The sequence below is a fragment of the Stenella coeruleoalba genome, assembly GCF_951394435.1.
Source record: "Stenella coeruleoalba genome assembly, chromosome: 2".
NCBI classification, from domain to species: domain Eukaryota; kingdom Metazoa; phylum Chordata; class Mammalia; order Artiodactyla; family Delphinidae; genus Stenella; species Stenella coeruleoalba.
In genome coordinates, this window is record NC_137147.1 from 175,388,902 (window position 1) to 175,396,778 (window position 7,877).

General features: G+C 45.3%; 1 long non-coding RNA gene across 1 annotated transcript; it reads left to right on the forward strand.

Moving 5' to 3' along the window:
* The first annotated feature begins 310 nt into the window (after window positions 1-310).
* Window positions 311-1,370, forward strand: LOC307182820. Its single transcript, XR_013827270.1, has 3 exons — window positions 311-593; window positions 696-837; window positions 1,037-1,370. It is a non-coding gene; the product is annotated as an uncharacterized lncRNA (long non-coding RNA).
* Window positions 1,371-7,877: the final 6,507 nt, after the last annotated feature.

Sequence of the window (7,877 nt, forward strand, 5' to 3'; positions counted from 1 at the left end):
AGATGAATGTCCTGATTCTGAAATGACAATAAAAACAGGGATGGGAATAGAAGCTGAGAAATCCAGCCTGGGTTTATCTCGGCTTCCTGAGCAGGATCCACGATGCATAATCGGCTGCAGTGCCTAGGGCATGCAGTAAACAATGTAAACAATGACACGCTCCTTCCCAGATGTTGAAACAGACCAAATAACCTCCACTTTCCACTGGCAGCTCTGACAGCCCAAATTATTCGAAATCGAAATCGCACCAGCCCAGGAGGAACTCGAGGCGAGCCCGAGCGGGTCACTTGGATGCTGCAAGCAAGAGGGGAGAAATGACTCCTGGGTGAGCACAGTTTAAGCTGTTTTCGCTAATAACCTTCATCTGGTTACAGGGAAGCACCAGGACGGTGGCTGACACGTGGGGCGCACGCGCACGGATGCACGCACGCGCACGCACGCGCGCACGCACGCACGCACGCACGCACGCATCCCCGTCCTGCCTCGCCCCAAATGTGGCCTCTTGAGTGTTCTAAAACAGGGGTCCCCAGCCCCCGGGCGAGAGGACCGCCAGCGGTCTGCGTTCTGTAGGGAACCAGGCTGCACAGCTGGAGGTGAGCGGCGGGGAGCGAAGCTTCATCTGCCTCTCCGCGGCTCCCCATCGCTGGCATTGCAGCCTGAAGCAACCCCCCCCCCCCGGAAATATTGTCGTCCAGGAACCGGTCTCGTGCCAGAAAGGTTGGGGACCGCTGCTCTAAACCATCAAGAGCTTCACGTTGGTGCCAGACAAGACCCAGCCGAGAAACCCATTCATGTTTGCCTTGGAAAACTCCTGTCTCCTGTTGATCTCTTATGGAAGTAAGCCTTGAGTTCATCTGATTGTCAGCCACTTCTCTTATTCTTTAATGTGCTAATTTAACCTCATGTTCCCTGACATCATGCTGATCTCATGAAAGGCTCTCTAACAAACTTACTTTTAAAAAGGTCAGTGCCGGGCCCGAGCCCTCCCTTTTAAATGGTCACAACAGCTCCAATCATAGTTTCCTGTCTCTCACAGACAGAATCATCCCACGTGGGAACGGAAAGAAGGCATCCAGGGCATCCGCTCGGATTACACATCAGGAAAGGGAAACCAGGCAGAAGGCACGGCTGGCCCCAGGCAAGGATTTTTTTCTTTTTCCCCCCAACCAAAATGACAAGGGAAGAGGTATTTGTGTGGTGTCACGGTGGTGACCTTTGAGAAGCGAGCCCATTGCAAACTTATCCCTCTGGAGGCCTTCTGAGTCGAGCAATGTCGCAGCTCCTTTCTGAGGTACTTCTTAGCAAACAATATAATTAAAACAATTGTCACAACATTCTCAAAGCTTTAAAACAGATTTCTAGAGACCTGGTTTCCTGCTGTTGGCAGGAGCAGCCCACCAGTAAAAAATACCGCAGAATTAAAAATTCTATGTATTCTTTTCAACAGAAGAATAGGAGATACACTGGAAAGGAAAGGCAGGAATTATGATAATTTGTTCCACAAACAAGTGCATTTAATGAAATATTCTTAAGGAACAAAGAGAAATACATGATTTATTTGGGTATATACGCAATATTATATGTATATACACAATGCAGTATGTATGTGTATGTCTAAGCATCTGTCCTGTGCTCAGCATTTTTCCTAGGCTAGACGTGATTGAATTAACTCTCGGTTGTAATGGTGTTGCTCCTTTTCATAAAGGCTTTAACTTAATAATCGAATTTGTTATCTTTTAAAAAACCCTACAAAAAGCCATGCATTTGGTGGTCTTCCAGCTAGGGAAGGCCAGCTCTCCCATAGCAGTCAGGTTTACATCCTTCTGAGTTTGAACAAACCACAAAACAAAAATTCGCCTTTTAAAAACGACACTTTGACCCATTTCTAAGTCTTCCTTAAGTTATAATGAAATGTAGTTGCCGACCCTGCTTTAGCAATCAGTAAGGAAATGGTTCCAGTTTTCACACTCTCAGTAGGGCTTGATGTCAAGTTTGGTCTTCAAGTCTGCTTCTTCCAGAAACGCTGCCTCGATTTTTTTTTTTTTTTAAGGTTGCCATTTATGGTCAGGGGAGCATGGTAGACTACAATTTCTGGTTTGTTTCCAGGGGTAGTAGCAACAGAAATGGTTGAGCAGAGAACCAATCATGATGGTTTTAAAAAAGTTTTCTAAAGGGGGAGAGGAAAAGAGAGAGGAAATGCTGAAATGCTTGGGCAGAAATCTGGGTTCTTTTTCCAGCTGGTGCTAAGTAAACCCCTGGCATTTTTGTGTAGTTTTGAGAAAAGTAGCAATCATGATTCCCATTTTATAGACAGCAGGAGCCACCTTTCTCTGCTCAGAGAGCACACATCCACGCGGCCTACATGTACATCCTCACAGAATGTTAAAGAATTGAATGACATCCACCTCCCTGCATCAAGTAATAGAGATTTTAAGCCTTAGGAGGAGAAATCCAATCACTTTATTTTGTCCTAAATTTCTAACTGTCCTAAGAGGCTAATAGTAAAGTTTTGGGTAAATTGCTATGTAAAATAAATACGGTAAATGAATCATCCAAACAAAAAGGAACAGGTTGGAACTGAGAGCTAACAAGGTGCTCGAAGTCATAGGAACATCCACTAGCAAATGATTTTCTACTCTTTACTCTAAAAAGGTTGAGAGGTTAGAGCCCAGCCTCAGAAAGGTGGGTCTACCCAGAGACAGGTCCCTGACAAAATCAGGAATAAAATCGACGGGGCACCTGGTCCAGTTGGGTGGTTAAAAATTAAACTGGACACATCTGAGGTGGGATCAAAACAGAGTACAACCCACAGAATGGGAGAAAATGTTTACAAATCCTATATGTCTGAGAGATTAATATCCAGAATATATGAAGAACTCCTGCAACTCAGTGACAACAACAAAAAAACTAACAACCCAATTCAGAAACGGGCAAAGTACTTGCATAGACATTTCTCCAGATAGATATACAGACGGCCAATCAGCACATGAAAAGATGCTCAACATTGTTAATCATTAGGGAAATGCAAATCAAACCAAAATGAGATACCAGTTCATACCGTTGGGGTGGGTATTATCAAAAAGCAAACAGAAAAACAAGTGCTGGCATGGATGTAAAGAATTGGAACCCTTGTGCATTGCTGGTGCTCATGTAAAATGGTGCAGCTGCTGTGGAAAACATGGTGGTTCCTCAAAAAGCTAAGTGTAGAATAACTGTATGACCCAGCAATTCCGCTCCTAGGTACACACCCAGGAGAGCTGAAAGCAGGGACTTGAATAGGTATTTGTATACCCATTTTCATAGCAGCAGCATTCGCAATAGCTAAATGTCCAGTAGCGGATGCATGGATAAACAAACTGTGCTATATGCATACAGTGGAATATTTTTCAGCCTTTAAAAGGAACGAAATTCTGATGGATGCTGCAACATGGACGAACCTTGAAAACATGATGCTGAGTGCAGTAAGCCAGACACAAAAGGGCCAACAGTGTATGATTCTATTTATGTGAAGTCCCTAGAGTAGTCAAATTCATAGAGACGAAGTGGAACGGTGGTTTCCAGGGGTTGGGTTTTGGGGGGAAATGGGGAGTTGGTGTTTAATGGGTAGAGAGTTTCAGCGTAGGATGAAGAAGAAGTTCTGGAGATGGATGGCGGTTAAGGGTGCAGAACAACGTGAACGCACTTACTGAACTGTACCCATAAGAGTGGTTTAAATGGTAAATTTTGTGTTAGTTTATTTAAACACACTAAAAGAGAGGAAAGATACGCAACACTGTAAAACAACTACACTTCCATTTAAGAAAAATTTAAAAAGAGAGAGAGTAAAGATGATTTGAAATGGTCTGGCCCTGGCTCTATCACAGCCACCTCTTAAGCGAGTTCATAAGCTCTCACGACCACCTTTCATGTGCCTCCCCCCCGTTTATCCCACAATGAGATTCTCTTCAAGGACACAGAGACAGACGGGTCCTCTGGGCCAGGTGATCATCACACTTGGCAGCTCGGAGAGCTTGTGCTTCCAGGTACCTTCCAGAGATTTCTACTCAGCACCAAGTCACCAGGACCAAAGGAATGACGGTCACCAGCAGGGTGTCGCCACGATGGAAGAGAGGTGAATGCATTCCTGCAGAGGATAAAGCTCTGCTCCCAGGACTGTGCTCTGCATGGGCCACTATTGTAACTCAGGTCACCCTGGCCTCACAAAGACTCCCCTGCCCTCCGTGAGCCGTGGCAGCTGGCATAGATGAGGGACCCGCGTTAGGGCCGTAAGTAGGAGGGCCCAAGTCTTTATTCACCTTTTCTTTTTCATTCTTCATTCTGTTAAAGTCACTTTACTTTTGACATCCATAGACGTGGCTCCCTACCCCGACTCGATCATAATAGTGAAATATTCATACATATTGGAATTTTTTTAAAAAGTAATTTTAAAAGAAGTCCCGGGGACTTCCCTGGCGGCCCAGTGGTTAAGACTCCGCGCTTCCACTGCAGGGGACATGGGTTCAATCCTTGGTCGGGGAACTAAGATCCCGCATGCCACGTGGTGTGGCCAAAAAAAAGAAGTCATGAGTCTCTTGGTGAATCCCAGCTTGTGGAAGAGACAGCAGCTTATGAGAAAAAAAGGATACAAATTCCAACCAGGCTTTGGAGGACACAGCGCACGTTAATGGCTGTAAATGGCAGAGCCCCCAGCCCCCAGCATTCCTGACAAACGTTCCAGCCCGGGTGCTCTGTTCACAGTCTCCCTTCCATCTCCCATCTTGCTGTCACTTTGTATGACTGCCCAGTCTCTCCACCTTAGGAGGACTGAGCTCAGACTGGCCATTTCCCTTTCTCATGACTTGGTGTGCGTTTCAGACAGAGATCTGTGGTGCGGATACAATAGGATGTTTTCCACTTATTTCATGATCCATGGAGCCAAATTTCCCAGGGTAACAGCCTTTGAGACCGGTGGTAAAATAAATATGCCGCCAGGCCATATTTACTCTTTTCTTTGGGCACTGGATCACAACCCTGGCAGGATGTCTGAAGGAAAAAATTGGTAAGTTGGACCTTATTGAAATTAAAAATATCTGATCTGCAAAAGACACTGTTAAGAGAATGAAAAGACAAGCACTAGCCTGGGAGAAAATATTTGCAAAACATGCATCTGATAAAGGGCTAGTATCCAGAACTTCTAAAGCTCAACAGGAAGGAAACAAACAACATAATTTAAAAATGGGCAAAAGATCTGAGAAGAAATCTCACTAAAGAAGATACACAGATGCCAAAATAGCAGATGAAAAGATGCTTAGCACCATGTGTCTTCAGGAAATGCAAATTAAACAACAATGAGATACCACCACACACCCATCAGAATGGCCAAAATCCAAAACACTGACAACACCAAATGCTGACGAGGATGTGGAGCAACAGGAACTCTCATCCATTGTTGGTGGGAATGCAGAATGGCATGAACACTTTGCAAGACAGTTTGGCTGTTTCTTATAAAACTGAACGTACTCTTGCATGCTCTCCAGCAATTGCACCCCTTGACATTTACTCAAAGGAGTTGAAAATTTACATTTACACAGAAAGCTACATGTGAATGTTTATGGTAGCTTTATTCATAATTACTAAAACTTGGAAGCAACCAAGATGTGCTTCAGTAGCCGAATGGAAAATTTGTGGTACATCCATGCACCAAAATATTATTCAAGTACATAAGATGGACTGTTACTCAGGTATGAAAAGAAATGAGCTATGAAGCCATGAAAAGGGATGGAGGAACCTTAACTGCATGTTGCTAAGGGAAAGAAGCCAATGTGAAAAGCTATATACTGGGGCTTCCCTGGTGGCGCAGTGGTTGAGAGTCCGCCTGCCGATGCAGGGGACGCAGGTTCGTGCCCCAGTCCGGGAGGATCCCACATGCCACGAAGCGGCTGGGCCCGTGAGCCATGGCCGCTGAGCCTGCGCGTCCGGAGCCTGTGCTCTGCAACGGGAGAGGCCACAGCAGTGAGAGGGCCGCATACCGCAAAAAAAAAAAAAAAAAAAAAAAAAAAAAGCTACATACTGTATGATTCCAACTATATGACATTCTGGAAAAGGCAAGACTTTGGAGGGGTTCAGGGGGACATGGAGGGAGAGAGAGAGGAAGGGGTGGAGCACAGGGCATTTTTAGGGCAGTGAAACTATTCTGTGTGATGCTGTATTGACAGATACTTGTCATTTTATATTTGTCAAAACACATAGAACGTATACCACAAAGAGTGACCCCTAATGTAAACTATGAACTTTAATTAATGTAATGTATCAGTATTGGCTCATCAATTGTTACAAATATCCCTCACTAATGCAAGATGTTAATAACAGGAGAAACTGGGGGGAGAAGAAAGGGGGTATATGGGAACTCACTGTACTTCCCATTCAATTTTTCTGTAAACTTACAACTGCTTTAAAAAAAAGTCTATTAAAACAAACAAACAAAATATACACGCACACACACACACACACACACACACACACACACACACACATATACACATGGAGCATTTAAAAAATACCGATGCCTAGGCTCCACTCCAGAGATTCCGATTTGATTTGCTTCCAGTGGTGCCTGTAGGTTTCCCCAAAGTAGTCTGAGGCTTAAAGTCACAGTTTCTCGTCAAAGAGCGAAAAATCCCCCAAGTTTACCAAGTCAAGACCCTGGCCCATCAGCATCACTTAAGAAAAGCGCACAAGCAGAAACTAACACACCATTATAAAGCAATTATACTCCAATAAAGATGTTAAAAAAAAAAAGAAAAGCGCACAGACTCTTCGATACTTGCAGAAGCGGGGGTGACTGGCTGGAAGCCAAGACCACTCTTACGGTGACCCTAAGCCTTAACCATTTCCAAAACCATTGCTGGGAACAAGGGAACAGAATGAGCAGAGCTTCAGACAAGAAGGTTTTGGGTTTTGTTTTGTTTTGTTTTTTTCCCTTAAATTTCTTTTTCTCTGAAGTAACCAAGAAGAGCTTGGTTTCAGGACATGAGTCCAGAATTCGTATTCACTTTGGACTGTAGTGTCTGGCAGTTTCCTTAGTGGCGACTGAGACTAAAAGTGTGCCCACCTTTCACTTTAGGGCTTCTGGTGTCCTCGGACTTTTCTTCCTAAACTCGGGGGTTCCGCTGCAGCCCAGATCTTGGCTGCTGAGTCTTGGGGGGGCTGAGCTCCTCCCCTCTCTCCTCTCCCTTCCCCTGCACGTCCTCCTCTGCAGACAGCTTTAGAGTCTCACTCAAATCCGTGCCCACTTCTGGCTGATCAGATCAAGGTAACCACAGTGTTGTAAGGGAAGATAACGGCTTATAACGTTACTCCCTCTCACCAGTTGACAGTATGCACCCAAAGCCTCTGTATCGTTCGCGGCCCTTGGCCCTGCAATTCCATACATGTCAGCACAGCTTTATCTCTAAGGATGTTCACTTCACAGCATGGGCAGTGTTACCCGGAAAACGTAAATGTTTGACAGGGGACTGTTGTTTAAAAAAGCTCCCTGTAATCGTTCACCATTTCGGCCCCAAGGAGAGGGGAGAGGGATGCCACCGAGGGCTGGAGGAATCTGGGAGTCAGGGAGAGTCTTTGAGTTGCAAGAAATTAATGCAGATCTCTTGCCATTTCTGGGGGAGAGGGGAAGAGAGTGGGGAGCTGAGATGGGGGACTAGGCAGGGGCTTGTGCCCTGTTTTCGCTACTCTGCGCAGAAATTCTGGAACAGAGCACGTTAAATGAATTGAATGGAAAGAGCAGAACATCAGGGTTCATGGTTGCCCAGCCTGGGAGCTCCTGCAAGCATCGGGGAGAAGGTTCTTATTCAGCTATGCCCCACGTGGGGCTGGAGCGCTGCTAGCTCAGAGCTGGT